This window comes from Ranitomeya imitator, chromosome 6 (assembly GCF_032444005.1).
Source record: "Ranitomeya imitator isolate aRanImi1 chromosome 6, aRanImi1.pri, whole genome shotgun sequence".
NCBI lineage: Eukaryota > Metazoa > Chordata > Amphibia > Anura > Dendrobatidae > Ranitomeya > Ranitomeya imitator.
The window spans coordinates 141,006,235-141,033,216 of record NC_091287.1 but is presented as its reverse complement, the minus strand read 5'-3'; the positions used below and the strand labels follow the sequence as shown (position 1 = coordinate 141,033,216).

The 26,982-nt window shown below is 43.3% G+C and overlaps 1 protein-coding gene across 1 annotated transcript in view; it reads left to right on the top strand.

The window, feature by feature from the left end:
- CNTNAP2 (contactin associated protein 2) overlaps positions 1-26,982 on the top strand; it is a 2,776,229-nt gene that overhangs the window by 1,630,312 nt on the left and 1,118,935 nt on the right. The window lies entirely within an intron of this gene.

Below are 26,982 nucleotides of genomic sequence, written 5' to 3'. Positions count from 1 at the left end.
GAAAGCTTTGGCCCACAGCGCCCACTGCCCCTCTTAGCTGCTCAACCCTGCTCCTCCAAAACCAGCTTCTCCACCATGACAGAAGATCAGCTCTCCACCCTCCTGTCAAGATCACACCTCACCACCTGCACGCTTGACCCGCTCCCATCCCACCTCATCCCTAACCTTTCCACGGTCTTCATCCCAACCCTAACACACCTCTTCAACCTCTCACTCACAACAGGTGTCTTTCCCTCATCCTTCAAGCATGCCAAGATCACACCCATCCTCAAAAAGCCCTCCCTCGACCCATCCTCTGTGTCTAGCTATCGCCCAATATCTCTTCTCCCTTATGCCTCCAAATTGCTGGAGCAACATGTCCATCTTGAACTGTCCTCCCACTTCTCCTCCTGCTCCCTCTTTGATCGGTTACAATCAGGCTTCCGTTCCCATCACTCAACTGAAACTGCCCTAACTAAAGTCACCAATGACCTACTAACTGCCAGGAGCAAGCGACACTACTCTGTCCTCCTTCTCCTGGACTTGTCTTCTGCCTTTGACACTGTAGACCACTCCCTTTTGCTACAAATCCTCTCATCCCTTGGCATCACAGACTTGGCCCTTTCCTGGATCTCGTCATATCTGACAGACCGAACATTCAGTGTCTCCCTCCCCCACACCACCTCCTCACTTCGCCCCTTGTCAGTCGGTGTTCCTCAAGGCTCTGTTCTAGGACCCCTACTCTTCTCCATCTACACTTTTGGCCTGGGACAGCTCATAGAATCCCACGGTATGCAGTACCATCTCTACGCTGACGACACGCAGATCTACCTCTCCGGACCTGACCTCTCCTCCTTGCTTACCAAAATCCCGCACTGTCTGTCTGCCATTTCAGCCTTCTTTTCTGCTCGCTTTCTACAACTGAACATGGACAAAACAGAATTCATCATCTTTCCCCCATCTCACTCTACCCCTCCACCAGACCTATCCATCAATGTCAATGGCTGCTCACTATCCCCAGTCCCACACGCCCGGTGCCTCGGGGTGATCCTCGACTCTGCCCTCTCTTTCAAGCCACATATCCAAGCCCTTGCCTCCTCCTGTCGTCTCAAACTCAAAAATATTTCCCGGATCCGTGCTTTCCTTGACCGCAACACTGCAAAAACGCTAGTGCATGCCCTTATCATCTCCCGCCTCGACTACTGCAACCTCCTACTCTCTGGACTCCCCTCTAGCACTCTGGCACCACTCCAATCCATCCTACACTCTGCTGCCCGACTAATCCACCTGTCCCCCCGCTATTCCCCAGCCTCTCCCCTGTGTCAAGCCCTTCACTGGCTTCCTATCGCCCAGAGACTCCAGTTCAAAACCCTCACACTGACATACAAAGCCATCCACAACCTGTCTCCTCCATACATCTGTGACATGGTCTCCCGGTACCTACCTACACGCGACCTCCGATCCTCCCAAGACCTCCTTCTCTACTCCCCTCTCATCTCTTCTTCCCATAACCGCATCCAAGACTTCTCCCGTGCTTCCCCCATACTCTGGAACTCTCTACCCCAACACATCAGACTCTCGCCTAACATAGAAACCTTCAAAAAGAACCTGAAGACCCACCTCTTCCGACAAGCCTACAGCCTGCAGTGATCCTCAACCTACTGAACAGCCGCGCAACCTGCCCTACCCTCTCCTAGTGTATCCTCACCCACCCCCTGCAGACTGTGAGCCCTCGCGGGCAGGGTCCTCCCTCCTTATGTACTCGTGTGCCTTGTTATCTGCTCATGTTTAATGTATTTGTCTATATTTGCCCCGTATTCACATGTAAAGCGCCATGGAATAAATGGCGCTATAAAAATGTATAATAATAATAATAATAATAATAATTGGCTGTGTAGTGCAGCAGTATCCACATTGTGCAGTGTTGAGGCAGTGACCCAGCAAAGTTCAAAGGAAAATGTGTTTTAATGTCCAATTCATAGAAATGCACAGCATACGATATCCTCCGTGAATGCAGCCGAGAAACAAAACAGTCCACATCCGATAATGGTTGCCGTGGGTGACTCCACCACTGTGTACGCTGAGGGATACCAGACCTTTTAGTTTCGCTTAGCCTTTTGGCTCCACTTGCCTGTGTTACCTCACACAGGTGAGCTCTGCTGAGCCTTCTGCTCTGCACACTTGCAAAAACAAACTGACACACACAACGCTCTACTTCAGGAGTTATTACAAGGAACCTGTGGCTGTAGGCCACATGGAAAAACTGTCAGGAAGGAAACAGAGTGCCTCACTATCATCCTGTAGTCCGTTTCAAAAACAAAAGCCTAGAGCAGGTTTTCTTAACCCTTATCCGGCTGAATAGGTACAATTGTAACTATTCCGTTTTAAAATTGCAATAACTTTTTTTTGAAAAGACGTAGAGGGCTGAAATTTCGTGACATCTCTACATTTTTGGTCCAGAATATATTGGCCAAATTTCAATAAAATATCTCCACCCGCTTCCGAGATAAGGGGTCGAGATCTTTTTGCATCTATAACAAGCTGCATAGGTACAAATGTACCTCATATATTTTGAATGAAGATAATGCAAGGGAAAAAGCATAAATTTTTTTTTAATGATAATGCTATTTAACTATTATAAACAAGTAAAAAACTGTTCATTTACATTATAAAAGAAAATGTAAGAACCTTTTTTTTATTGATTTTCTTTGCAAGTAATGCATGTTGGCTTTGCTACAGAGTGTTCATCGCAAATGGGTTTCACACAAACCACACAAGACTTTCTAGTCTTGCGTTGTTTTCGCCTCAGGTCTCTGCAGACATAGCAACTACCAACAACAGGGGAGGGTCCACGACTACCATGAGGTATTTTGGGGCCAGCTGCTGGCTGCGATGCTACCACAATGCATCGTCCAAGCACCATTTCTACTGCACCTCGAAGAAAATGGTTTCTCATTATCATTTTGTTTGTACTACGATCTTCAATTGCAATCATACACAGCTGATTTGCGAGATCTTTCAGGAACTTTCTTCGTTGATCCTTTGCCCTGAAGCTTGGATTGTGTTCTCTGTAGATGATGTAGGATGCTAACCCACTGACATCAATCATATTGTAGAAAAATGCCAAAGTCCAACGTGATGTTCGTCGTTTCACAGTGTACTCTCCCAACATTTTATCCATAACATCAACGCCACCTTTTGTTATGTTGTAGTATTTTATTATCTCTGGCTTGGCTGCTAGTGTCTCTTCAACTTCTCCCGTCATGTGCATAGATGATAGAAGCACGACTGATTTGTTCTTCTTTGGTACATATGAACAGACTGTTGCATCATGATTGTAGGCAAAATTTGTCGAGTATACAGGCCTTTCTTTGGCAGGCTGCATGTTGTTAGGTAGGAACCTTTTGTTTTTTCTCACTGTACCAACTAGTGTTATGTTCCAGGAGTTCAATACCTTAGCTAGTTCCATGGTTGTAAAGAAGTTATCGGTGGTGACATTTCTTCCAGAGCCTTTATACGAGCTCACTAGGTCCAATACTGTTCGTTCTCCAATGTTTACTTGTCGAGGACCATCATTTGGTTTCCCAGTGTAGAGCTGACCTTGTAAAGGGTAGGCATTTGATGAGTCACAAGCCCAGAAAATCTTTATGCCATATTTAGCTGGTTTTGAAGGTATATACTGGGTAAATTTAGTATGACCTCTAAATGGAAATAATTGCTCGTCGACGGTGATACAATGATATGGCTTGTAGGCTCTCTCCAGATTACTGTTCAGCATTGTCCAGATGTCCCGTATTGGTGCAGCTTTATCTGTTTGTACACGTTCTGCACGTGTATTTTCGTTGTCAAACCTGATAAATCTGAGTATCATCTTGAAGCGGTCACGAGACATGGCTGCACGTATAAGAGGCAGAGCAGCAACATTCCACATTTCCTCCAGATTCTCTTTGTTGGCTCTGTGCACACCAGCAGCAATCAGTATGCCCAAAAATGCATGAAGTTCAGTTTCAGTAAATTGCTTGAATGTTTTTTGTGGTGGCCGTTTGGAAGAATCAGGAAAACGTTGTACCAGTTCGTTGTTGTAAGCATCACAAACTCTCTTGGCCTTTCGATTCGTTTCCCGTAATATGATGTCACACATCTCGGGAGTCATGATGGACTTGAATAGCTCTTTTGCTGTATATAGGTTGCTGATTGCTGCAGGGCCAGCTCTTTGTCGTTGGACATTACGAGATTTTGTTTGTGCATTTGGCAGTGGATTACTGCACCATTGAGTTTCATCCTTAGCAGTCCAAATGTCGCCTGCACTTTGAGGCACAGAATCATCCTCAACACTTTCGTCTGATTCGTATTCATTTTCATGCTCTATGACCATTTCTTGTTCAATGTCTGAATCTTCTTCAGTAACATCCACTTGTGGTACATAGTTTTCATCATCAGATGGAACATATGGTTCATCCTCATGCTCAGAATCAGATTCTTCTAGCATTCGCATTATTTCGTCAGACGTAAATCTGTAAATATGAAAAAATGTAAAATAAATAATTTTCCGAAATACTACATTATTGGCTTTTCACAAAATTATACTAACCTGCAAACACGTTTTCTTGGATTATGGCGGAAACTAGATCCAGCATTACTATCACTCATGATGACTTGCTAGATGAATTTTGGCTTCGTATTTTGTGCTGAATATAAATAAAACATCGTAAAACAATATGTAGATACTAATTATTATCCATTTTTCGTATAAAAATTATACCTATAGTGATAAGTTTCATACAAAATATATGCAAGCCAAGTCCAGGCTGAAAGACAATTTGACTGTTCTGTCCCCACATAATGAGAATAAAGGTATAACTGGCTGTTAGATGCTGTGAGACTTTCCTACCTTCGTTTCCAAGAAATTGAAGACTTCACAAGCCTAGAAATGTGTGCTCACAGCAATGAGATGAACAGCAAAATGGCTAATGAGAGGAGGGAGGCAGGAAGACAAGTAGAAGCCACTCCCAGTTTGAATTAACTTAATTGACAGCAACATAAGTGACCAGTAACAACACTGAACAATAGATATCAGCATAACATTTGTAGCTGAATGAACTTTAGTTTCTGAAACCAAGTAAAGTCTTCCCACAGTGGAGGTATATGTGAAGGTACAATTGTACCTATGCAGCCTGTTAAGGTTGTAAAATTATGCAGCCTGACAAGGGTTAAAACTGTCTTGGACACACCTATGAGAGTCAAAATGAGAAAACAAATCCAGAAAATCACATTGTCTGATTTGGCAAGATTCATTTATAATAATAATAATATTTTTATTTATATAGCGCCAACATATTCCGCAGCGCTTTACAATTATAGAGGGGATTTGTACAGGCAATGGACATTACAGCATAACAATATTCACAGTTCGAAACAGATACCAAAAGGAATCAGGGCCCTGCTCGCTAGCTTACAATCTATGAGGAAAAAGGGGAGACAGGAGAGGTGGATGGTAACAATTGCTTTCCTTGTTCGGACCAGCCATAGTGTAAGGATCGGGTGTTCATGTAAAGCTGCATGAACCAGTTAACAGCCTAAATATGTAATAGTACAGACACAGAGGGCTAATTAACTGTATAAAGTGTATGAGATCATGATGCGAGGAACCTTATTATGGTTTAAGTTTTTTGAATGGGCTACACAGGAGTAGTTAGGTTAATGCGTGGAAAATAAGTATTTGGTCGTTAACAAAAGTTCATCTCAATATTTTGCTATATTTCCTTTGTTGACAATGACAGTGGTCAAACGTGTTCTGCAAGTCTTCACAAACTTGGCACACACTGTTGGTGCTATGTTGGCCCATTTCTCCATGCAGATCTCCTCTAGAACAGTAATGTTTTGGGTCTGTCACTGAGCAACACAGACTTTCAACTCCCTCCAAAGGTTTTCTATGGGGTTGAGATCTGGAGACTGGCTAGGCCACTCCAGAGCCTTCATATGTTTCTTAAAATGCCACTCCTTAATTGCCCTGGTAGTATGCTTAGGACCATTATCATGCTGAGAGACCCATTCACGTTTCATCTTCAATGCCCTTGCTGATGGAAGGAGGTTTGCACTCAAAATCTCACGATACATGGCCCCATTGATTCGTTCATGTACATGGATCAGTCGTCCTGGTCCCTTTGCAGAGAAACAGCCCCAAAGCATGATGTTGCCACCCCCATGCTTCACAGTATGTATGTTGTTCTTTGGATGCAACTCAGCATTCTGTGTCCTCCAAACATGACAAGTTTTGTTTCTACCAAACAGTTCTACTTTGGTTTCATCAGACCATATTACATTCTCCCAATACTCTTCTCGATAATCCAAATCCACTCTAGCAAACTTCAAATGGGCCCGGACATGTACTGGCTTAAGAAGGGGAACACGTCTGGCACTGCAGGATCTGAGTCCCCGGCGGCATAGTGTGTTACTGATGGTAGCCTTTGTTACAGTGGTCCCAGCTTTATGCAGGTCATTCACTAGGTCCTCCCGTGTGGTTCTGAAATTTTTGACCCCACGAGGTGAGATCTTACGTGGCGCCCCAGATCAAAGGAGATTATTAGTAATCTTGTATGTCTTCCATTTTCTTATGATTGCTCCCACAGTTGATTTCATCACACCAAGCTGCTTGCCCAATGCAGATTCAGTCTTCCCAGCCTGCTGCAGGGCTACAATTTTGCTTCTGGTGTCCTTTGACAGCTCTTCACCATAGTGGAGTTTGGAGTGTGACTGTTTGAGGTTGTGGACAGGTGTCTTTTATACTGATAACAAGTTCAAACAGGTGCCATTACTACAGGTAATAAGTGGAGGACAGAGGAGCCTCTAAAAGAAGAAGTTACAGGTCTGTGAGAGCCAGAAATATTGCATCTTTTTAGGTGACCAAATACTTATTTTCCACCATATTTCGCAAAATAGATCTTGCCAAATCAGACAAGGTGATTTTCTGGATTTGTTTTCTCAATTTGACTCTCATAGTTGTGGTCTACCTATGATGTCAATTACAGGCCACTCTCATCTTTTTAAGTGGGAGAACTTGCACAATTGGTGCCTGACTAAAAAAAGTACATTTATTTAGTATTGCTGTGTATGGACAACCAGACTTACAAAACAAAAATGTAGACCCAAGACACAGATAGTTGAATGTAAGCAAATTTGTGCTACATCTGTAATTACCATCCACAATTTCACAAAACAGTACCTTTATGTATCTTTTTTGGTGTTTTTTCAGACATACTTGCTTGGTGGATGTCAATAATGTCATGTGAGCAGTCCCACATGTTCTTAAGTATCCATGTCTCCTACAAATAAGGATATGTAACTGTATGTAAAATATATGCACTACTATGCAGATAGCAGGCAATTTACAAACCACTCACATTTTGTCCAACATCTTGGTTCTGTTTTCATATTTATACAGTAAGCTTGATTCTGTCTAGTGCAGAAGGTAGTAAGCTTGGTTCTGTTACAAGATTTATTCAATAAGCTAAGTTCTGGTACTGTATCTATTTAGTAAGCTTGCTTATAGTACTGTATCTATGAGGTACACTTGTTTCTGGTACATATCTATGGTGAAGATGTTTATATATAAAGTCTGTGTGATATATTGAGTACGCCTTAGGGAAAATTTAATATAATTAACTATTACCAGATTTGTAATTGAGATGCTGATGTTCTACGTCTGAGTCAGACAACTAGTTAAGTTATAAGGTTATTTTAGTCTTATATTTTATATTGTGCCACAACAAAATAAATAATAATTTATGTTTTCTCAAAATGATCCATGCCGCAAAAATATAAATAATTATTTCTGGTTTCCCAAAATGATCATTAATTACTAACAGCTCAATTGTCCATGTGAGTAGTGTTGAGCCACCTCCCTAGTGTTCGGGTTCGGATCGGTTCGATGAACACAGTCGAAACCCAATGAAACCAATGGCAGGCAAACACAAACACATACAAACACATGGAAAACACATAGAAAACACCTTAAAAGGTGTCCAAAAGCCAACAAACTGCTCAGAAGACACAACAAACACATGGAAAAGTCACAACTACATATAGTCATGCGAAAAGAAAAGAGGTGGAGGAGTAAAAGGAGGAGGAGACACAGATATAGGCATGTCATGCCCTTCTAAAATCAAGAAAGGCTGGAGTAAAAATCTAAACTCACTCTACCAACACCCAGACATCTTGACAAAAAAAAATTAAAAAATTAATATCTTTAGGTAGAATGGCGGCGGGTCCATTCAGAACACTTTCCTTACAAGACGTAGTGGTACCCCCGCTGGGAGTTGTGCCAAAAAATGAACCCAATACATTCAGACCAATCCACCATTTATCATATCCAAGGGGCAGGTCAGTAAATGACAACATCGACGCGGAACCAAGTACAGTACTATGTACTGTACCTCCTTTGACGAGGCAATCAGGTGGGTCAAGAAGTTGGTAAGGGGCACCCTAATAGCCAAAACAGACATTGAGGGGCGTTCCGGTTACTACCTGTGCCTCCGAACAGTGTCCTCCCATTGGGCTGCTTCTGTGAAGGAGCATACTACATAGATCGCTGTTTGCCCATGGGGTGCTCCATATCCTGCTCACTATTTGAGGCGTTTAGTTGCTTCCTTGAATGTGTCGTCAAGGACGTTTGTAAGGCAGCACATATTATCCATTACCTCGATGACTTCTTATGCCTGGGCCCAAAAGATTCGCCACAGTATGAAAACACACGGTATTTCACCTGTGAGAAGGAGAGAGCTGGAGGGAGAGTGCACACCCCAGAGCCCAGGGGTTAGGCTGAGAAAGAAAGAAGGTGGTGTAGCTTGCTTCATGGGTGGGGTACTCTGCTGAGTAGCAGAAATTGCTACTAGGCCCAAAAGGATTTCCTGGGCCAAATGCCATCAAAAATAGTACTTAGGTAAACAGGCGGTGTAGCTTGCTTCATGGGTGGGGTACGCTGCTGAGTTGCACCAAATTCTACTAGGCCCAAAATGATTTCCTGGGCTAGATGCCGTTAAAAAATAGTACTTAGGTAAACAGGCGGTGTAGCTTGCTTCATGGGTGGGGTACGTTGCTTAGTAGCACCAAATTCTACTAGGCCCTAAAGGATTTCCTGGGCTAGATGCCGTTACAAAATAGTAGTTAGGTAAACAGGTGGTGTAGCTTGCTTCATGGGTGGGGTACGCTGCTGAGTAGCACCAAATTCTACTAGACCCAAAAGGATTTCCTGGGCTAGATGCCATTACAAAATAGTAGTTAGGTAAACAGGCGGTGTAGCTTGCTTCATGGGTGGGGTACTCTGCTGAGTAGCACAAAATGCTATTAGGTACAAAACGATTTCCTGGGCTAGATGATGTTACAAAATAGTAGTTAGGTAAACAGGCTGTGTAGCTTGCTTCATGGGTGAAGTACGCTGCTGAGTAGCACCAAATTCTACTAGGCCCAAAAGGATTTCCTGGGCTAGATGCCATACAAAATAGTAGTTAGGTAAACAGTCGGTGTAGCTTACTTCATGGGTGGGGTACGCTGCTGAGTAGCACCAAATTCTACTAGGCCCATAAGGATTTCCTGGGCTAGATGCCGTTACAAAATAGTAGTTAGGTAAACAGGCGGTGTAGCTTGCTTCATGGGTGGGGTATGCTGCTGAGTAGCACCAAATTCTACTAGGCCCAAAAGGATTTTCTGGGCCAGATGCCGTTAAAAATAGTACTTAGGTAAACAGGCGGTGGGTGGCTGGGCTACTCTGCTGACTACCAGACACTGAAGCTTTGGAGCAGACCTCTGAATCCCAGGCCATAGTATGAGGAAACAACTCTGCAGATGACCCAACCCACCCGGAGTTGAGTAGGGTGTCCCCGGCAAACTGCTGGTCTGTGAGGAAGGTGCAGGCTGAGATGTTATGTTGCCTTGATCAAAATGTGGTGTCGATGTCGGAGAGTGCTCAACACCAGCAGGTGTTTCAACTTGTTCAACTTGCCAATGTCCTGATGACCTGCCAATCACACTGGCTGTTGCGGGTAAAGAGGTGGATGGTCTGCATCCAAAACCATGTGTGACTGCTGTCCCCACAGTCACAGATGATAAAGAGGACACGGATACACTTGATGGGGCAGACGGTGGTTGACCTGGCCCACTAGGCCGCAATGTAGCACAGTGAGCTTCCCACTGCAACTTATGCTTCATATCCATGTGACGGTTTATGCATGACGTACTCAAGCTAGTAATTTTTTGGCCTCTACTGAGATTTTGTTGACAAATCTAACAGAAAACATGAGTTGGGTCATCCTTTGCGATGTCAAAAAATGCCCAGGCTATGCAAGGCTTAGAGCCCCTGCGACCTGAAGAGCCAGCATGACTTCTGGTCTGAGGCACAGTTCGGGTTGAGGATGCAGTTGTTGACGTGCTTCCAGTACTCTGTCTCTGTCCAGGAAGGTGCACCGTTACCTCGTCGTCAGACTCGCCCCTAGCATCCTCCTCCACCTCCTCTGCTGACCTCATGGACTGGCGGACTGGGGGTTGACAGTAAGTGGGGTCTACAACCTCGTCATCCTCATCCTGAGTGTTCTCACACCTGTCGTCCTCAGAGCCAACCTCTTCCTGCCCCGGCTGAAAAGTCAAGTTTTCGTTCCAATCAGGTATCTCAGTCTCATCATCATCTTCCTCATTGTCTCCACCAACAGGAGTTACAGTTTGGGAACAAGGGTCTACAATATGCTCAGAACCTTCTTCATCTGGGCCTGGATCCAACTCACAAAGATTCTGGGCATCAGTGCAGATCATTTCCTCATCTGGATTCACAGAAGCTCTGTAGCAGACCTCTGATTCCTAGGCTATAGTATGCGTAAACAGCTCTACAGACTCAACCATGTGTGCTACCACATGCTCAGACAGGCAGCTGGAGACTTGGGAGCTGTGAGGAAGCAAGTGCAATTGGGGTGACAACTCTGAGAACTGGAGTAGATGTGATGTTGAAGTTGACATAGAAGAGAGCCCACTTGAACGAGCACTTGACATCCATTCAAGCACCTGCTGTTTTTGTGCCACAGTTCGACTCGAACACCGCTCATCTCTACATGCAATATTGCACATGATTATATGATTCCAACATATAAACAACAGCAATCACCTTTATGCTGCAGTCACAGATACCAAGTTACAGAAGGGGCGCTATTCATGGGCCACTGGTGGGTGTTTGCCCCCAAAGCTAAAATTTGCCAGCCAGCAACTAAATGGTAACGACCCAACAGTGTGCATATTGTATGGTTTGCAATATTGCATTTGCTATAGACACACAGTCTCCTGTCAGGTTTTTTGCTGTTTTCACTTTCCACATCCTGCAGAACAGGAGCATTGCTGACCTTAAATACTATCCGTTGAGTGATTACTATTTGCTGGAATGTTGAAAATAATTTATATTGGTGATTCATTATTACACTAATAGGAGGAAATGGAAAATGGATGATTATTTACTGCACACCTTGGTAACGGGAGGAGACTCTAATATCATGTAATTGATCAGTACTTACATCATGGTTACTGTTTGTGATAATAAATGTGGTTTGGATGGATAGTGAATGACATATGTTTGATTATTGCAAATTATTGCTATTGTGGTATTAAACCAGGGGCAATAGGGTAAAGGTATGGGGGAAAAGGGTGCAAAATAATAGGAAATAATGGCATAGGATGGATGATTACTGCAATGATCACTGCGATGACAAATAAAGAGGGAAAATGCATGTTCATATTGTATGTTTCAGGAAAATGCAGAATTTTTGCAGGCTAATAAAGTTTCCAGGATTCACGGGTTTTCATTGTATTTTAGTTTTCACCGACAGGCCTCTAAAGGGATAGCCAAATGGTGAGGTTTAGCACTGCTAGTCTGCATTTGTAGACAGGGCATTTGGCTACACACAGGTTTGTCAGAAAGTGGACAAGGAACTAAAGGATCTTGATGGACACTTGAGACAAAATAGGATAAAAGAAGTAGAGAATATTCAGCCTGGAATGCATGATTTTTTTGAGTATTTTTCATATGTCATGCCCCTTTCATCATTATTATATTTATTATATTTATATGGTTTACTGTGGCAACATTATAAGAACTAAAGACATATTAAAGATTATGCACAATAGAGATGAATACAATAATATAACTAGCGTTCTGTCTGATTCATGTATCCACTAATGATATAACTGAATCTTGTAAATGAAATCATTTTAATCTGATTTATGAGGTGAATAAAACTGAAATGAGGTTAATGACACGGGGGACTACTATAATTATATTAAGGTTTTAATTGGGAGAATGGGAAGTGATTTGGGGTGTCTTATTAAGTGATGGATATTGTTCTACATCCAGTTAATTGTAACAGCAATGTGGAGCGCACACGATCTAGTTTGATAGTATTAAATATGATATAAATATGCTAATGTAAAATGCAAACTCTCACTTATTCTGACAATTTACAGTGTCAGGCCTTATGGTTAGGGCAGAGCTATAAATGTGAAGGCTACAGAAAGACCCGCAGTGTCAAAGATAGTACTTTGTGTCATACAGATATGTGCACATTTATCTTTATGAGAATATGGTTAACTACTTGAGGACCACCCATAGACTGTTTACAACCAGGTGGACCCTGTTCTATTCAATGACTTTCCAAAAATCTTCCTGCATTTCTGTTCCACCACATCTTCATCTTCCTGTTCCTCGTCATTACCCAATACACAGCAGCAGACAGTAATGGAGCCCTTTGATGCATGCAGTGAGATCTATAAACTCACATACAGTGCCTGCATGCCTTGCACTGATGTGGATATGCGCACATAGACTCCCCTGTCTAAATACAGTAACACTGCAATCTATATACCCCTGAATTAGCCCTAAAATGGACTGTTGGTTTATCAGGATTTGTGGATTGAACAATAGTAGACCCACTAACTAGTAAAAGAATGAATCTGAATCTCAGCAGCAGCTCTCCCTACAATAGCTGAGTCCGGAGCAGAATGCGACAAGTAGGGCGGCGTCAAGTCTCCTATAGACCTGATGACACTGTGCGGCCAGCAGAAACAATGGCAGACAATCCCTGCATGTTCATTGGCGCTCTAAAAATTCCCAAATTTAAAGGCGGAGAACCGAGCTCCCGATGAATAATCTCAGAAATGCTCAGTGCTCGCTGAGTACACTGAGTACCGTGATACTCAGGCGAGAACCGAGCTTTGGCGAGCACGCTCGCTCATCACTAGTCAGCGCTTGTGTCAGTATGTGTGGAAAAGGCTCAATAGCTGAATTCTCTCCACACACTGTATTGGCTAGCTGTTTTACATAGTCATTACCTGTCTCTAACTTCAATGGCAAGAGCTAAATTCCAATCACTGTTGTTAACCACTTAGATGGCAAAGTCAATCTCTAAAGGTACCTTCACACTAAACGATATTGCTAGCGATCCGTGAAGTTGCAGCGTCCTGGCTAGCGATATCGTTTAGTGTGACACGCAGCAGCGATCAGAATCCTGCTGTGTTGGTCGGGGCTAGAAGGCCAGAACTTTATTTGGTCGCTGGCTCTCCCGCTGACATCGCTGAATTGGCGTGTGTGACACCGATTCAGCGATGTCTTCACTGGTAACCAGGGTAAACATCGGGTTACTAAGCGCAGGGCCGCGCTTAGTAACCCGATGTTTACCCTGGTTACCAGCGTAAATGTAAAAAAAACAAACGCTACATATTTACCTACCGCTGTCTGTCCCCGGCGCTCTGCTTCTCTGCTCTGGCTGTGAGCACAGCGGCCGGAAAGCAGAGCAGTGACGTCACCGCTCTGCTTTCCGGCTGCCCGGCGCTCACAGCCAGAGCAGAGAAGCAGAGCGCCGGGGACAGACAGCGGTAGGTAAGTATGTAGCGTTTGTTTTTTTTATTTTTACGATGGTAACCAGGGTAAACATCGGGTTACTAAGCGCGGCCCTGCGCTTAGTAACCCGATGTTTACCCTGGTTACCAGTGAAGACATCGCTGAATCGGTGTCACACACGCCAATTCAGCGATGTCAGCGGGAGAGCCAGCGACCAAATAAAGTTCTGGCCCTACCATGGAGGCTATTGAAGCATGGCAAAAGTTAAAAAAAAAGTTAAAAAAAATGTGAAAAAAATAAAAAAATATAAAAGTTTAAATCACCCCCTTTTCGCCCCAATCAAAATAAATCAATAAAAAAAAAATCAAACCTACACATATTTGGTATCGCCGCGTTCAGAATCGCCCGATCTATCAATAAAAAAAAGCATTAACCTGATCGCTAAACGGCGTAACGAGAAAAAAATTTGAAACGCCAGAATTACTTTTTTTGGTCGCCGCGACATTGCATTAAAATGCAATAACGGGCGATCAAATGAACGTATCTGCACTGAATTGGAATCATTAAAAATGCCAGCTCGGCACACAAAAAAAAGCCCTCAACCAACCCCAGATCATGAAAATTGGAGACGCTACGAGTATCGGAAAATGGCGCAATTTTTATTATTTTTTTTTTAGCAAAGTTTGGAATTTTTTTTCACCACTTAGGTAAAAAATAACCTAGACATGTTAGGTGTCTATGAACTCGTAGTGACCTGGAGAATCATAATGGCAGGTCAGTTTTAGCATTTAGTGAACCTAGCAAAAAAGCCAAACAAAAAACAAATGTGGGACTGCACTTTTTTTGCAATTTCACTGCACTTGGAATTTTTTTCCCATTTTTTAGTACACAACATGGTAAAACCAATGAAGGCATTCAAAAGTACAACTCGTCCCGCAAAAAATAAGCCCTCACATGGCCAAATTGACGGAAAATTAAAAAAGTTATGGCTCTGGGAAGGAAGGGAGCGAAAAACGAACACGGAAAAATGGAAAATCCCAAAGTTATGAAGGGGTTAATGATACATTTGGTGAGCCAAGGGGTCTGGTGCCTGTGACATGTATATGTATAGGAGACACACTACACATGACACTTTGAGGGAGCAGATGGTTTCATGTGAAACATAATGGTTAATAACTAGCATCGCTATTGTTTTCATTTTTTCTTATTTTTTATCTTTGACTGCTATTTTTTATAGCATGCATCTGAATTGCTCTATATATGACTCTGAGGGCATGCACATATAACCATCTATTGAGTGAGCCCTTATATCTGCTATTCCGGATTTGAGATACACTGTATTAGGTATCGAACAGAGATATATACAATTTTTTTCATCTTGTTTAGTCTTTCTTATTTTTCTTTACTAGTATTATGTTTACTTTTTGTATAAGTCCTGTGTATAGGTCTGCCTCTATGACCTTTAGGTCATGACGTACTAACAAAGACAGTGACACATTGGTATACATACTAGAGGTTTCTATTTTATGACCTCTGAGTGTCTCTGAGCACAGCATATCTGTGCTCTACTGTACCCCCAAAAATTTTGTTTCTTGACTATTACCCGTTTACCATCATTCATACTATAGAATACCTTTACTGATCAATATTTAGATCATTTGTTGATACAGCCCATGGGGTACATGTAACTTAGTGGACATTTACGCAGTACTATTTTGCTGCGTTGTTTTTAGTAGTTTTTTGTTACACTTTTATTTCACTCTTTTTTTACACTTTTTTTCACGTTTTTGGTTAGTGTGACCCTTGGTCAATTTGTGTGTATGTTGTTGGGGTCTGGGCGTGGGTAGTTGGTAGGGCAAGAAGGGAAAGTCGACGTGGAGCGGGGGCGCCACATCGAACTTTAGGGTGCCAACCTCCGCTGTTAGGTTGGCGAGAGCTACTATAGGGCCACCTAACAGGGACTGTGTCAGGAATACATTTGTTACTATTTCCTGAATTTTTCCTACCCCACCCGAACCCAGGTGGTTGATGTTGGTAGTCATACATTTAAGTACATTTAATTGTCTATGAGATTTTTAGATATTATTAATAAAACATTTTTTTAGGATATTGCGTTTCTTTTTAGTTGTTCAATTAAGTATATCCTTATATAATTCTAGTTGGTTGTTTACTCCTGGGAAGATAACCAAACCAGATCACCAACCTGAAGCCGGGAACCAACACACCGACGATGGTTAGCAAAACGCTGAGCCTCCTCCTGAGACAGCACCAAATTGTCCACCACACAAGCCCAAATCTGCTGCAACCTGTCGAGCACAGAATCCACACCAGGAAGGTCAGAAGGCTCAACCTGCCCAGAAGAAAAACGAGGATGAAAACCAAAATTACAAAAAAAAGGCGTAACCAAAGAGCCGAACTAGCCCGATTATTAAGGGCAAACTCGGCCAATGGCAAAAAAGCCACCCAATCATCCTGATCAGCAGACACAAAGCATCTCAAATAGGTCTCCAAGGTCTGATTAGTTCGCTCAGTCTGGCCATTTGTCTGAGGATGAAATGCAGAGGAAAAAGACAAATCAATGCCCAGCTTGGCACAAAAGGCCCGCCAAAACCTAGAAACAAACTGGGAACCTCTGTCGGACACAATATTCTCCGGAATACCTTGCAAACGTACCACATGCTGAAAAAACAACGGAACCAAATCAGAAGAAGAAGGCAATTTAGGCAAAGGCACCAAATGAACCATCTTAGAAAATCGGTCACAGACAACCCAGATAACCGACATTCTTTGGGAAACAGGAAGATCGGAAATAAAATCCATAGAAATATGCGTCCAAGGTCTCTCAGGGACCGGCAATGGCAAAAGCAACCCACTAGCGCGGGAACAGCAAGGCTTAGCCCACGCACAAATCCCACAGGACTGCACAAAAGAACGCACATCCCGTGACAAAGAAGGCCACCAAAAGGACCTACCAACCAAATCTCTGGTACCAAAAATCCCAGGATGGCCAGCCAACACAGAACAATGAACCTCAGAAATCACTTTACTAGTCCATCTATCAGGAACAAACAGTTTCCCCACAGGACAGCGGTCAGGATTATCAGCCTGAAATTCCTGAAGAACCTGTCGCAAATCAGGGGAGATGGCAGAAAGAATCACCCCTTCCTTCAGAATGCCGACCGGCTCAAGAATCCCAGGGGAATCAGGAAAAAAACTCCTAGAGAGGGCATCCGCCTTAACATTCTTAGTACCAGGAATGTACGAGACCACAAAATTCAAAACGGGAGAAAAACAGGGACCATCGAGCCTGTCTAGGATTCAGCCGTTTGGCAGACTCGAGGTAAATCAGATTCTTATGATCGGTCAGGACCACAATACGGTGCTTGGCCCCCTCAAGCCAATGTCGCCACTCCTCAAATGCCCACTTCATAGCCAACAACTCCCGATTGCCAACATCATAATTGCGGTCCGCAGGCGAAAACTTCCGAGAAAAGAAGGCACACGGTTTCATCAAGGAACCATCAGAATTCCTCTGAGACAAAACGGCCCCTGCCCCAATTTCAGATGCGTCGACCTCAACCTGAAATGGAAGAGAAACATCTGGCTGACGCAACACAGGGGCAGAAGTAAATCGGCGTTTAAGCTCCTGAAAGGCAGAAACAGCCGCGGAGGACCAATTTGTCACATCAGCGCCTTTCTTGGTCAAATCGGTTAGAGGTTTAACCACACTGGAGAAGTTGGCAATGAAACGACGATAAAAATTAGCAAAGCCCAAGAATTTCTGAAGGCTCTTCACAGATGTGGGCTGAATCCAATCATGAATGGCCTGAACCTTAACCGGATCCATTTCTATAGATGAGGGAGAAAAAATGAAACCCAAAAAAGAAACCTTCTGCACTCCAAAGAGGCACTTTGACCCCTTCACAAACAAAGCATTATTACGGAGGATCTGAAATACCATCCTGACCTGTTTCACATGAGACTCCCAATCATTGGAAAAAATCAAAATATCATCCAAATATACAACCATGAATTTATCAAGATAACTCCGAAAGATATCATGCATGAAGGATTGGAACACAGATGGGGCATTAGAGAGTCCGAATGGCATCACAAGGTATTCAAAATGGCCTTCGGGCGTATTAAATGCAGTTTTCCATTCGTCACCCTGCTTGATACAAATAAGATTATATGCCCCTCGAAGGTCAATCTTAGTAAACCAGCTAGACCCCTTAATCCTAGCAAACAAATCAGTAAGCAAAGGCAAGGGGTATTGAAATTTAACCGTGATCTTATTCAAGAGGCGATAATCAATACAGGGTCTCAAGGAGCCATCCTTCTTGGCAAGAAAAAAGAACCCTGCTCCCAATGGTGAAGAAGATGGCCGAATATGCCCTTTCTCCAAAGACTCCTTAATATTGCTCCGCATGGCGGTATGTTCAGGCACAGACAGGTTGAAAAGTGGGCCCTTAGGGAACTTACAACCTGGAATCAAATCAATAGCACAATCACAGTCCCTATGCGGTGGAAGGGAACTGGATTTGGGCTCATCGAATACATCCTGGAAGTCAGACAAAAACTCAGGAACTTCAGAAGAGGGGGAAGAGGAGATTGACATCAAAGGAACCTGATCATGAACCCCCTGACAACCCCAACTAGTCACAGACATGGATTTCCAATCTAACACCGGATTATGTAGCTGCAACCATGGAAAACCCAGCACAATATCGTCATGCAAATTATGCAACACCAGAAAACGACAATCTTCCTGATGGGCTGGCGCCATGCGCATGGTAAGCTGTGTCCAAAACTGAGGTTTATTTTTAGCCAACGGTGTAGCATCAATGCCCCTCAAAGGAATAGGGTTCTGCAAAGGCTGCAAGGGAAAACCACAACGTCTGGCAAATTCTAAGTCCATTAAGTTCAGAGCGGCGCCTGAATCCACAAATGCCATGACAGAAAATGATGATAATGAGCAGATCAAGGTCACAGATAACAGAAATTTAGGTTGTATAGTACTGATGGTAACAGAACTAGCGATTCTCTTTGTACGCTTAGGGCAATCAGAAATAACATGAGCAGAATCGCCGCAGTAAAAACACAACCTATTCTAACGCCTGAATGTTTGACGTTCAGCTCTAGACAAAATCCTATCACACTGCATAGGCTCAGGGCTCCGCTCAGAGGACAACGCCACAGTGTGCACAATTCTGCGCTCGCGCAAGCGCCGATCAATCTGAATGGCCAGAGACATAGAATCACTCAGACCAGCAGGCGTGGGGAACCCCACCATAACATCTTTAACGGATTCAGAAAGACCCTTTCTGAAAATTGCCGCCAAGGCATCCTCATTCCATTTAGTCAGTACAGACCATTTTCTAAATTTCTGGCAATACAATTCTGCCGCTTCTTGACCTTGACACAGGGCTCACAAGATTTTCTCAGCCTGATCCACAGAATTAGGCTTATCATACAACAACCCCAATGCCTGAAAGAACGAATCAACATTAAGCAAAGCAGGATTCCCAGAATCCAGGGAAAATGCCCAATCCTGTGGGTCACCACGCAGCAGAGATATGATGATTTTAACCTGCTGAATAGGATCACAAGAAGACCGGGGTCTTAATGCAAAAAAACAGTTTACAGTTATTTTTGAAACTCAAAAATTTGGATCTGTCACCAAAGAACAAATCAGGAGTGGGAATCTTAGGCTCTAAGGCAGGAGTCTGAACAATGAAATCTGAAATACCCTGTACCCTAGCAGCAAGCTGATCCACCCGAGAAACTAACTCCTGAACATTCATGTTAATACTAGACTCCGTAGCCACCCAGAGGTAAAGAGGGAGGAACAGACCAAACAGGCTAAGGAAAAAAAAATGGCTCAAAATCTTTCCACCCTTCTTCTGAGATGCAATTAACTCATTGTTGGCCAGTTGTACTGTTATGATCTGGTGGCCTTGGAGCAGCATGAGATGTACTCTGGAGAAGGTGGTCCCTGTACTGACCGCAAACCCTGAACCTAGCAGCGCAACTAGAAGTAGTCGTGGGGGGTACCTAACACTCCCTAGACCCCTCGGCACAGCCTAAGATCTAACTACCCCTAAAGACAGAAACAGGAAACCTATCTTGCCTCAGAGAAAATCCCCAAAGGATAGATAGCCCCCCACAAATATTGACTGTGAGAGGAGAGGGAAATAACATACGCAGATATGAAATCAGATTTTAGAATAGGAGGCTATACTAGCTAAAAAGAAAGAATAGAACAGAGTACTATGTGGTCAGTATAAAAACACTAGAAAATATCCACCGCAGAAAATACGGATCACCACATCTGACTAAAGACATGGGGGTATATCTGCATCTCCAGAGAAATAGCTAGGCTGCAAAAAATCATTCACAGACCAAGCTGGACAAGACAAAAACATGAAAATGCACAGAACTATAAGGTTCACTGCAGGTGGACAGCAAAAGCAAAGCCAGGACTTATCTTTGTAGAAAAACACAGCAAACTGGAGAGACCAGCAGGGAAGTGAATCCTTCAAGAACAATGGACAACTGGTACTGACTAAAGGATCCAGCAAAGCTATATACCCCAGTCAGTTTTGCAAATAGTAGATACACCTGTCCACTCCTGCAGTCCAGGCACAACTGCATTACCCTCTACAACCACCGGAGGGAGCCCAAAAGCAGAATTCACAACAATGTATATGTTGGAGCGCAGCTTGCGTTCCCACACTCACTTCCGTCTTGGTGAACATCACTTCCGGTTGCCGACCTGCTGGAATGCATACTGCGTTCCAGCAGATATCTCTGGATAATGAGATCACTTTCAGTCACATGGTCCCCGTATGGATGCTGTTCTATGACAGACCCTGGTACTGATGGGAGATTTTTTAAGGTACGACACGTGCCCACGCTAAAACACGTGGCGCCTCATTGATAGTAGCTACATGTGGTGCATTGTCGACATCTCCCCTGATGAACCCTACATTGACTTACAAATTAAGGGGGAAATGCGTCGGGATGGGGTACCAGCCCCCTTTTGAGATAAGTGTTTATCTATCCTGCCTGTAATGATTGGTGACGTTCTGTACATGAAGGACATATGGTGTTGTTTGGTTGGGGACAGCATGGCTCTGTACTCCTGAAACCATATAATCTTTATATTGGACTATCTGTCATTTGACCATCTTTTCTGTGTTGGGGTTTATTATAAAAGAAACCTATTTGAAACTACAGTGGGGCAAAAAAGTATTTAGTCAGTCAGCAATAGTGCAAGTTCCACCACTTAAAAAGATGAGAGGCGTCTGTAATTTACATCATAGGTAGACCTCAACTATGGGAGACAAACTGAGAAAAAAAATCCAGAAAATCACATTGTCTGTTTTTTTAACATTTTATTTGCATATTATGGTGGAAAATAAGTATTTGGTCAGAAACAAAATTTAATCTCAATACTCTGTAATATATCCTTTGTTGGCAATGACAGAGGTCAAACGTTTTCTGTAAGTCTTCACAAGGTTGCCACACACTGTTGTTGGTATGTTGGCCCATTCCTCCATGCAGATCTCCTCTAGAGCAGTGATGTTTTTGGCTTTTCGCTTGGCAACACGGACTTTCAACTCCCTCCAAAGGTTTTCTATAGGGTTGAGATCTGGAGACTGGCTAGGCCACTCCAGGACCTTGAAATGCTTCTTACGAAGCCACTCCTTTGTTGCCCTGGCGGTGTGCTTTGGATCATTGTCATGTTGAAAGACCCAGCCACGTTTCATCTTCAATGCCCTTGCTGATGGAAGGAGGTTTGCACTCAAAATCTCACGATACATGGCCCCATTCATTCTTTCATGTACCCGGATCAGTCGTCCTGGCCCCTTTGCAGAGAAACAGCCCCAAAGCATGATGTTTCCACCACCATGCTTTACAGTAGGTATGGTGTTTGATGAATGCAACTCAGTATTCTTTTTCCTCCAAACACGACAAGTTGTGTTTCTACCAAACAGTTCCAGTTTGGTTTCATCAGACCATAGGACATTCTCCCAAAACTCCTCTGGATCATCCAAATGTTCTCTAGCAAACTTCAGACAGGCCCGGACATGTACTGGCTTAAGCAGTGGGACACGTCTGGCACTGCAGGATCTGAGTCCATGGTGGCGTAGTGTGTTACTTATGGTAGGCCTTGTTACATTGGTCCCAGCTCTCTGCAGTTCATTCACTAGGTCCCCCTGCGTGGTTCTGGGATTTTTGCTCACCGTTCTTGTGATCATTCTGACCCCACGGGGTGGGATTTTGCGTGGAGCCCCAGATCGAGGGAGATTTTCAGTGGTCTTGTATGTCTTCCATTTTCTAATTATTGCTCCCACTATTGATTTCTTCACTCCAAGCTGGTTGGCTATTGCAGATTCAGTCTTCCCAGCCTGGTGCAGGGCTACAATTTTGTTTCTGGTGTCCTTTGACAGCTCTTTGGTCTTCACCATAGTGGAGTTTGGAGTCAGACTGTTTGAGGGTGTGCACAGGTGTCTTTTTATACTGATAACAAGTTTAAACAGGTGCCATTACAACAGGTAATGAGTGGAGGAAAGAGGAGACTCTTAAAGAAGAAGTTACAGGTCTGTGAGAGCCAGAAATCTTGATTGTTTGTTTCTGACCAAATACTTATTTTCCACCATAATATGCAAAAAAAAATGATAAAAAGACAGACAATGTGATTTTCTGGATTTTTTTTTCTCAGTTTGTCTCCCATAGTTGAGGTCTACCTATGATGTAAATTACAGACGCCTCTCATCTTTTTAAGTGGTGGAACTTGCACTATTGCTGACTGACTAAACACTTTTTTGCCCCACTGTATATTTATATATTCTGAGTGTTTCTCTGATTGGGGATTGGGGCCCCTGATGAAGGCAACGTGCCGAAACGCGCGTTGGGAGTTGGGCGCCATTCCAGGAGACCAGGCACATACAATACTAATCTGTATGTTCCACGCTATCTCATTACTTTATTTTTATTTGTAGATTGTGAGCCCTCGCGGGCAGGGTCCTCATTCCTCCTGTACCAGTTATGACTTGTATTGTTTAAGATTATTGTACTTGTTTTCATTATGTATACCCCTCCTCACATGTAAAGCGCCATGGAATAAATGGCGCTATAACAATAAATAATAATAATAATAATAATAATATTTGAGTCTGGAGCTTTAACATTTTACCGTACAAGTTGTTGTGATCCTGGTCTTTTAACTTAGTGTGTGGATACACTGACCCCTCTTGGTTGTCTGCAATTTTGCACCCTGGCACTTTTCCAATTAGTAGTTTATCATCCATATATTTTTTATAATTTTTGCTTCACACTAATAGACTTAATAATTTTTAATAATAATTTTATATATGCACTTTATAATTTTGTGAATTAAAAGTTTGTATCTGTTTACATATTAGCCACTTGGCACTTTTTTATAAAATGTTATGTGCGCTATATATATTTATATATACATTCTGACAAACCATATGTTGATTCCAGTGTATCCCACAACTTTTTGTAATACTATTATTGTGGAGATGGTTCGCCTTTGTAACAATAAATCATAATTGTTTTAATACTCAATATATATATATGCATACTTTTCTTTGGTCCTATTGTTTTTAATCTGTTTTTGAATAAAGACTATGTAATTTTATTATTATTTGCAAATCTGGACTTTTTGGTCGGTTTTTGTGTTCTTGGGGTTCTTGCTTTTGTTGTACTGGGAAGAATCCATCTTTCGGTCCTTTTTCTAGGATTGCGGCGGCGGTGCCTGAGGAGGAGAGTTTTTCAGGAAATTTGGAAAGGGTTTGGACCAGTGTGCGCCATAATCTTAAACAGGCTAATAGGAGGTCTAAGAATTTTTTTTTGACAAGAGTAGGAGGGAGACGAGGTTTGTTGTTGGGGACATGGTTTGGTTGTCCTCTAGGAATCTGTGTTTGAAGATCCCTTCTAAAAAGTTGGGGTCGAAGTTTGTAGGACCTTTCAAAGTGGTTCACATTGTCAATTCAGCAGCGGTGAGATTAGACATTCCTTCGTCCAGGAAAATTAATTCAGTTTTTCATGTATCGTTGCTGATGAAGGTCGACACGCCAGATAAGGTGGCTATGCCGTCTGCTCCTCCAATTGATGAGGACTGCGAGTTTGAGATTTCACGCATTCTTGATTCCAGGTAGCATTGAGGAGGGTTACAGTATCTTGTGTCCTGGAAGGGTTTCGGTCCCGAGGACAATTCCTGGATGAAAGCTGTGGACGTCTCAGCCACAAGGTTTATTAAGGCTTTTCACAGGAGATTTCCGAATAAGGCCTGGCCTAGAGGATCTGGGGGATCCTCGAAAAAGGGGAGGTACTGTTAGAATCTGTTTAGTTTGTTACTATCCACCATTTTCTTGTGGAGTTCTGGCTGCCGGTCTTTTTCCTCTGGTGCTGGGTTTATCTTGGGTCAGGTGTTTGTTTCACTCTTTATTAACCAGCACCTGCCTCCCAGTCCTCGCTGGACAACAGTGTTAATCTGCTTGAGCTCTAGCTTGATGCTTTGCATAGTGTTCTGCGTGTGCTATTTGTGCAGTACTGGTACCTCTGGTTTTGCTAGTCTTAGTTTCTGTTTTCTATTGGTTTCTGCAGCCTTCTCTGTGTTTTCTACTAGGAGGTGACCTGTTTTTGTACCCAGTCCTTAGTTCTTTTAGGGTACTCCTTCCCCTTATCTATAGGTCTTTGCTTGAGATTAACCTAGGATCATCGGTGGGTCTATTAACCAAGAATGGGTCGCCCACTCCGTCGTAGGGTTTCACCCTAGTCATAGTGCAGGGTCAGTTTTCCCCCTTCTACCTTAGTCCTCTGTTGCAGATCCGTAACACTCTCTAGTCTTTCACTAGACGAACTGGAGGAAACATCACCCGCCCTGTTATGATCACTGTCTTAAAACACTTTATTTAACCATTACTTGTACAATGATGAATGATTTATTGTATATTTTTTAATTAGCCATTGTATATCTTGTGTCAGATCCAATTTTACTGTTTCATGGCTATAAAGCGATAACATTAGCATTAACCTCTAAGCCCAAGGGTAGGGCTATCCTTCAGCCATGGTTCCCAAGTATTTTCCTCCAAAAGGTTTTTTTCCTCTCCTGAGTGCTGTAGGATGACTCTTTGTGAGTCGGAGATTTGCCAGTTTAGTCCCATTAAAGCTTTTGATGCCAAAAGGAGAGCAATTCAGAGCAATGATTTATAAAACAAACTTTAATTGTCATAAATAATACAAAAACATATATCAAAATATTACACTATCTAATGACTAGAGCACAGGATGAATGTCCCAGGAATGCTGGAAAAGCGCCCATCCCCCCGCTCCCCCAGATGTAAATACCCTTGTAATGGTATGCATAAGAAAAAGCACCTACACTATCCAACCAAAGTCACCCCAAAGCAGTGGGACTCTATAGTAATGCCATTAAGTATGGTGGTGGAAAAAGGGTGCTAGCACTTACCACTACACAGAGGTAGGGGGGGGCGGTCAGGCGATGGTCCCCAACGCACGTTTCGTGGCCACCAGTGCCACTTCCTCAGGGGGATAACCATGTACTGCCTAACAGGACCTTAAAATAGCCCTTGGCCCTGGTCACATGGTACACAGCAGCCAATCACAGTGGCGCAATCGGCACATGTGCATTGTGTCCGGCAAGTCCCAGCAGTGGAAATCAGCGTCAGACCAGGTGCGCACGCCCAGGACAAAGAAAAAAAAAAAAAAAAAAGTCCGGAGCGCACACACCGAGCCCTAAGATGCCGGTCCACACAGGGACAGGACGAATCACAGCGCAATGCGCACGGCCACTGGTGAGGGAAAATACTAAAAGTGCACAATATAAGTATAAAAGCTACTCCCTCCACATCCACTACTCATAGCTGCTACCAATACAGGACAATTGGGGACCCATCAAAAATACAGCTCACAATAAAAACCGGTAAATGAACAAATATACAAAGTGGAACTAAACCGTTTTCTATACATCGGCATCACATTATAGTGGGAAAAGTGCATCGCTTCAGTTTAACAGTCTTCATAGTAAGAATATTTGTCCCATTCTCTCTGAAGCAGATGTCTTGGTGAGTCCACTTTGCCCCGGTTTGGATGGTATCCACGCTGGTTACTTGAACGGAGCCAAGGACATATTCAAAAGGCATACCTTAAGGCCACGGATCAATTATTATCACTAATAATGTAAATAAACCAGAGGTTAAAATCACAAACACAAACATAAAAACAAATGCTAAAACCAAAAAATCCCGAACCATACAGGGGTTAAGGACGCCCAGGGCTGGAAGGGTCATATGTTTAAATACAAAAGGAGGCAGAGGATGACACCTTGGCACACACACAAATAAGGAATAAATAATAAAGAGTACAAAGGGTACCAGGGATTCCCAGCCAGTCTCCCATGCTGGTCCCTGCCTAGCCTAAAGCTGCTTAGCATTCTGACGAGGGCAGGCACATTCTGCTTAGTGTGGCCGTTAAGTACTCATAAGTAGGGAGCAAAGCTCAGAGCCTCATTCAGACCCGCTGGTGACATAGTACCAAGTCTAACTATCCACCTAGTTTCCTTTTGTGCTAGAAGTTTTTTATTATCCCCACCCCGAATACCCAAGTGCAAGGCATCAATACCCCTCACCTTTAATAGATTTGCATTGCACTTATGGTGCCGCAAAAAATGTCGTGGAATGGGTTTCAGATCTGACGTGTCGGTCACTGTCTTGGCAGCACCAATGTCCCGGACATGCTCACGGACACGGACTCTCAGCTCCCGTGTGGTAAGACCTATGTAAATCATGGGACACGGGCATGTCGCATAGTAGATTATATTGGTTGTGCCGCATGAAATCCGTTCCCTGATGTCAAATTCTCTCGTTCCATCGGTAGAAGTGAAACTAGAGCATCGTAGGACATTGGTGCAGGCAAGACAGTGACCGCAGGGGAAACACCCCAAAGTGGGGCCCCTCGAACCAAATGGGTTACTCGGACTGGGGACATAGTGGCTACGCACCAGCAGGTCATTCAAATTTTTGCATCTCCTAGAGGTCATCTGAGGGTATGGGCCAAGGGAGGCCGCCAGAGAGGGCTCAGCCCCA